This window comes from Euphorbia lathyris, chromosome 1 (assembly GCF_963576675.1).
Source record: "Euphorbia lathyris chromosome 1, ddEupLath1.1, whole genome shotgun sequence".
In the NCBI taxonomy this organism is placed as follows: Eukaryota; Viridiplantae; Streptophyta; class Magnoliopsida; order Malpighiales; family Euphorbiaceae; genus Euphorbia; species Euphorbia lathyris.
In genome coordinates, this window is record NC_088910.1 from 118493518 (window position 1) to 118500132 (window position 6615).

General features: G+C 33.8%; 1 pseudogene; it reads right to left on the minus strand.

Annotated features, from left to right (window-relative positions):
• Positions 1-370: 370 nt before the first annotated feature.
• On the minus strand, positions 371-1544 carry LOC136214265 (protein JINGUBANG-like; annotated as a pseudogene).
• Between the last annotated feature and the right edge of the window lie 5071 nt (positions 1545-6615).

Sequence of the window (6615 nt, forward strand, 5' to 3'; positions counted from 1 at the left end):
ATATAAGCAACAAGAAGATCAAGATGGACATTTATGAGGTAAGGTTAGTGGTGTGATTAACTTAAACAAGCTTATGAGAAATAAGGCCATAAACTTGTAAAATAGTAACTTTGAATTTTTTTTTTTTTTTTTTATCAAACTTCAACTATTCATTAAATGGTTGTTCATTAATAAGTTTTTTTCTTTTTTTTTTATCAAACTTCAACTATTTATTAAATGGTTGTTCATTAAAGTTTGAGAGGGAGAAATTGCAGAATACTTATATATTAAATCAACAAAATCATATATCATGATATTGTCGATGTGGTAGTGATTATGAATAAAATCTTATTAATAATTAGGGATAAGTAAAAAAAAAATGCTTGTGGTTTTACTGATTTACAAACGCAAACCTGTGGTTTTTTTTTTACAAACAGATGTATGTGTTAAACGAGGTTACCCAAAAATGGATTTTTTGCTTACACCGTTACTTTGGGATGACGTGGTAATTTAACTATGTTTTTTACCAAAGGCAAAAACGGTATTAAAAATAAAATCCAATTCAACAGGGGTGGTTGACTGTGTTTTTGACTATTTTTTTTAGCAGGGGCGGTAGATAAAGGAACCAACACCGTTCCCTTCATGTCCCTGTTGCCCAATCCTCGCTGTCCGATCAGCTGAACCACTCAATAGCAAATCGAAAACATTAATCAAGCACAAAATCGCCTTCTCATGCCCTCTCAGAGCTCCGGTCACCATCATGTGATTCGCACTATCCTCTCTCTCCCACACTAAAATCGAACGATCACAGACACCTGAGAACAATACTGATCCATCGCCGTTTAAGGCCAACGAGTTCACTGTCGATTTGTGCTTCTCTAAGGCATCAATTATGTGTGCAGATTTGTGTTCAATCCATAGAAGCTTCTTGTGACGTCGGACATTGATGTAGTTCTTCGGGAGCATAAAACAGCGCAAGCGGTCATTAAAAGTCGAAAGAATAGTAAAAAACTTGTATTCTTTTCCAGACGTAGATCTTACAGTCCTGATGAGCAGTAAAGGCTTTTCCGTTGCAAAACGCCACCGATTTGATAGAGCCAGAAGAGGAACCTTTATCATTGAATCCGTGGAGATGACTACAGGTGGTCCGATTGTAGGAATTGATTTCATGATAGGAGGCGATGTAGAGGAGATCGCCGTGTACGGTGAGGCAAGTGATCGGAAGACTCGGCCGCGGTTGAAGAGAGTTTATGCAAAGATGAGAGATGGAGAGGTTGAGATTTTCAGGTGTTAGTTTTTGAAGAGAATGGACGGAAGGAAGAGTCTTGAGAGAGAGGTTACTCTGGAGGCTAATAATACTACTACTGGCGGAGCTGGCCGATGAATCGGATGAGCTGCTGGTATCAGAAGCGAAATGTTTGGGAGACCACGGCGGTTTATCGGTGGACGGATTTGTGGAGTTCGCCGTGGCGGTGGCGCAAGTGCTGGTGGAGCAGGTGGCTAACCATGAGCGAGCTTTCATTTTTTATGTGTTTTCTTCGTTTTGATTCATAGAGCAAAGAGAGTATTTGGGGATTTCAACTGGTTGATGATTTAGAAGGGATTTTATTTTTAATACCGTTTTTGCCCTTGGTCAAAAACATAGTCAAAGTGTCACGTCATCCCAAAATAACGGTGTAAGCAAAAAATCCATTTTTTGGTAACCACGTTTAACACATACCTCTGTTTGTAAAAAAAAATCACAGATTCGCGTTTGCAAATCAGTAAAATCACAAGCTTTTTTTTTTTTTTTTTGTACTTATCCCTAATAATTATTAAAGATGTATAACAATATACATAGTTAGGTAAGATAAAATAAGAAAATATAAACATTATTATATAAGTGAAATTTTAAAGTATTCTCACCGTATGTACTTTTTAATAAAATGAAGGATTAAGAATCAACATTTTTTTTAATTGTGTTTAATATCACAGTCCATGTTTAACTCTATGACAGGTAGGGATGGCCACGAGTACTGTATATATCGGTACCCGACATTACTGACACTAATGGAATTATCCTTATCTTGTATAAAAGGGTACATGATGGATATGAGAATACCCCTAGAGTACTTGTTACCCAATACTGTCATATATTTGTCTATTTATTTTTAGTGTATTTTAATTTTTTGATAATTTGAGAGATTTAGAATTTAGAATATTTATTAAATTTGTATATGAATTATTTATGGATAGTTTATTAAATTTATTCTTTGTTAAATTTGTAATTTTTCTGTTTTATCTATTGGTTTTTAACGGGTAAAAGTACCCACAAATTAATTGTGATAAGAATGAGATTAATAAAATATACACATTAGAGAGATGAGACATGTCCATGGGTTGGACTTAGACTTGATCTAATTGGGTATGATATGTGACTATCTTGTCTAAACCCACTCCAGCTCATACTATATTCAAATCAGACACGAGTTGGGCTGTACCTCATTAAAATAACTAATTCCTAAATTCAATCCAACAACCCAATATATTTATGAAAACAAAATTAAATTAAAATTATTATTTTTATACCAAAATTATTTTTATAATATAGAATTAGTTAATTAAATATGAATCAGTTTAATACACATGCACTATTAGTATACACTCATATTTTTATTAATCTGATTACTTAATAATGTTTGTATAAATTTTCATCAGTGTAGAATTTTTTTTTTTTTTAATTCAAAAGAAAATGCATATGTTGTATATTATGATGAATCATATGCATGTGATTTATAATTTATTGAAGTGGTACTTTTTTTTTTACGCAATTGAACTATACTGATACATATATATGGTGTAAAACTTTAATAAATTAATTTTTAAATTAATTTTTTCCAACAAAATAATGATAAAAATTAGTTGAGGTAAAAAAATAATGATATATAAGTGCAGACCAGGTTGGGTTGGATAGGGATTTTGACACAAATCTCAAACTCACTCATTTTATAAGCGGGCTTTAGTTGGGCCGGGCTAAATAGGAAGCATATCTGTCCAAATTCAATCCATAAAAAAAAGGGATAGTTACATATAACTCATGATAACAGTAAATATATATACTTTTCTCTCTTTATGAATATATCAAACATGCAAAACTTATTATGAATTTGTCAAGACCTCAAAAATAGGTATAATTAGAAATATTTTTTTTTATATAAATACGATTGGCCACAAGTCTGCAACTGCAACTCTAACCATAACCTCTTCCTTCCTTTCTTCTAAATTTGAGATCAATAATATGAATTAAACAAAAAGAATGCAGACAGAAAAGAACATTAAATCATCACTCAAAATTGAAGAAATTTGAGACTAAAACAAAAAAAAAAAGAAATAGAAAACTGAGAAAGAAAAGATTAATCAAGAAAAGATGCGAAAATTGGACAAAACTTTCATCTGTAGAATTTGAGTGGAATTCCTGGGAAATTTCATACCAAAACCTTCTTCTTTTTCTTCTCCTTTCTTCAATCTGTCTAACAAAGACCACCAATTAAGTTAAAATTGTCAATAGAACTTTTCAATCAACATCCATGGATCAACCTTCGGTCATCAGATTTCTTCCTCTGCAGAATTAAATTCAATTCCATAAGTCCAAAACCTATGCAACCCGTCTGATTAGAGCAATGAGTAGCCATGCCGATTTCAAATTCCTGTCCAGCATCATGCCATGCTGCCATGTTAATTGTCTGAGTTTTTTTTTTCAAAGAAAAGTTACTACCTTTCTGATAAATACAGCAATCTGGAAAGCTTCAAAAAGTCAGTCTCAAGAACAAAGATGAACCACCGATATTGGTTACATGAATATAGGACATGAATTATAAAAGAGTTTAATTAATAATTATATAAGTAATCCGATGTCTATCAAGTGTAATTTGACAAAATAAAAATTAATTCTATGAGTTTATGACATTTCAAATAAAAAACAACATTGGTGATAAAAGACATAAATTAGAGTTAGTTAATTGTAAAAAAAATTTCAAACTTGATGTTCTATGTAATTTCCTCTAAAAAAAGGGGTTTGGACGGGCTGGAAGAGCCAACAGACTCACGAAGAGGTCTATCTATGATGATTAACTCGTTCTTGCCATCCCTAACCTCTCTCACAGTTTGTCATCCCACTTACCTTGCTGTATTTCGATTCTGGAAAACTGAGTTAACAAATATATTGAAAGGATGTCGTATTTTTCACCAACTTGAACCCACCCCCCGTAACTATGATGAATTTGTTCTCTAGAGCAACCAAATCATCAAGTTCAGACATGGATCTTTTCCTCTTTTTTTCAGAAAATTCCATTGCTGATTGGATAAACTATGTAAAGAAAAGCTTGAGACAAATTGCATATTGCGCTCTCGATTGGGTTTCGACCTCATGCTCATAATATACGGAATCAAATCCTTACTCTACAATGAAATAAATGATTCTATCTTTTCCTATATACGAAAAGCCAATGGTAAAGAACTTGCAAACAAACATTTATATAGTGTTAAGGTATGGGTTACGAAGACAAAAACCATTGTTTAATGATTATACCTCTAGCAGATCCGCTTAGAACGGGGTTCTATGACGGGCTCCACCACCATTTTGTTGATCCTACTTGTCGATGTGCTACTATCGACCTTCTGTCGACTATATCTATTCTTCTAACTAGTTATGCTCGCAGGATTTGTAGATGTTTTCCTATTTCAGTTCATCGCTAGAGCCGATGTATTCAAGATTGAATTCAAGCTCCACGTTCACTGTACTAATAGATATATTATGGAGATTTCAAATATGGACAGCCTCAAACCCCTCTCGCCAAACCCAATTTGAATCTACAAAACAAGAGATATGTCTGCTTACCGGCGTCGGCACTCTGATGCTCAAATTAGTATTCAACTCGGATCTAGAAATGCATAAAGTAAGAAAACCATTGTATAATAATTATATACTGGGGAGATTTTAGATAAGAACAGCCATCAACCCTTCTCACCAAACCAAATTTGAATCTGCAAAATAAGAGATACGTCGGCTTACCAATGTATGCACTCTAATGCTCAATTCAGTACTCAACTCAGATATAGAAATAAGTAAGAAAAGTGACTAGAGTGCTTAAGAGATACGTCGGCTTATCAGCGTGTCAGGCCTAAGCCTTCTAATAGCAAGCCACTAAGTTTAAATGTTCCTTACGTTTATACTCGAAGGCATGGCTGTCTTACAGGCTATGAAGCACCGATACGGGTACGCATACAGGTGCGGGTACGGCAAACGGCATTTCTAAAAAATATGAGATACGGGTACAGCGGGGATACGGCAAATTTTATATATAATTAATAATATATATGGGATCGACCAGATGAGTGAGAGGGATCGACCGAACAGAAGAACTCGATACGATTAGGGTTCAATCGACAGGAGAGATTTTCAATTTAGTTTAGGGTTCAATTCAATCGCGATAACCCTGTATATACCAGTAATCTTGGATTATTTCATTTTAATCCTTCTATTTACTTAGTTTTTTTTTTTTAAAAAAACCTTATACTTTCTAAGTTTTTTTAAAAAACCCCCTAAAGTATCCCCGAAGTGTCCCCGGCGTGTCCCCGCGTATCCCCTCATTTAAAAAAAGAAAAGAAAAAAGGGGATACTTCCCAGGCGAATCCCGTACGTATCCCGCCGAATCCCCGGCGAATCCCCGCACCCGGAGTATCGGATACGCGTACGGTGACCTCCGGGAAGTATCGGTGCTTCATAGCTTACAGGCCTTAGCCAGGTCTTTCTTTGCGATATACTTAGGTCCAAAGAGTTGGCTTAAATTCTTAACTCCTTCTTAGCTGGATTTACCCACGGTCCTAATAGAAAGCATATTAAGTGGTTGTAACCTACAAACGAAGAGGACAAGTTGGAGGATAAGAGACATAAATTGAAGATTTAAAGAAATAAGAAACTCATTAATGCAACTTTCAAGAATTTTTTTACTTATTTCTTGAAACAAATGAAACTGCATCAAGTGGTCTAACATGTAGATAGTTTGCCATGAAACTCTTCATAAAATTGATGATCATAAATTTTATGATCATCAGTTCCATGCAGAGTTTCCTCGATAAGTATCCAAATGTCAAACAACTTGTTGCAGTTAATTTGTTTTATTTTCCTTGGATGGGCAGCAAAAATCTTCTTGAGTTTTGTTGTATATTACATATGTATAAGTTTGATTAGTTTGTGTTAGTTATAAATTTATATTTTACGGTGCAAATTGCTGTGAATTTTTTTTTAACACAAAACTACATAGTTTTGAAACTTACAAAATTAGAACTTCAAATGAAACTACGTAGTTTTACATTTTCTTTTTTTATAAAAAATATTATTATTAGAAAAATAATCGAACCAATCTTGCTCACGAGTCTATGCATGAACATTATAATCAAACTTATTCATTAACCTATAACTGAGCCTGCTCACGAGCTTTTGAACGAGTTTCTCCTTACTCAAACACGACTCATTTATAAATATGAGTCGAATATGGAAGAGTTTTTATTGAGCCGTAATATTTCAACAACAATACTATTGAAACATCTCATAGAAACAATAACATCTCATAGAAACAATGTCCTTAAAATCTCAAT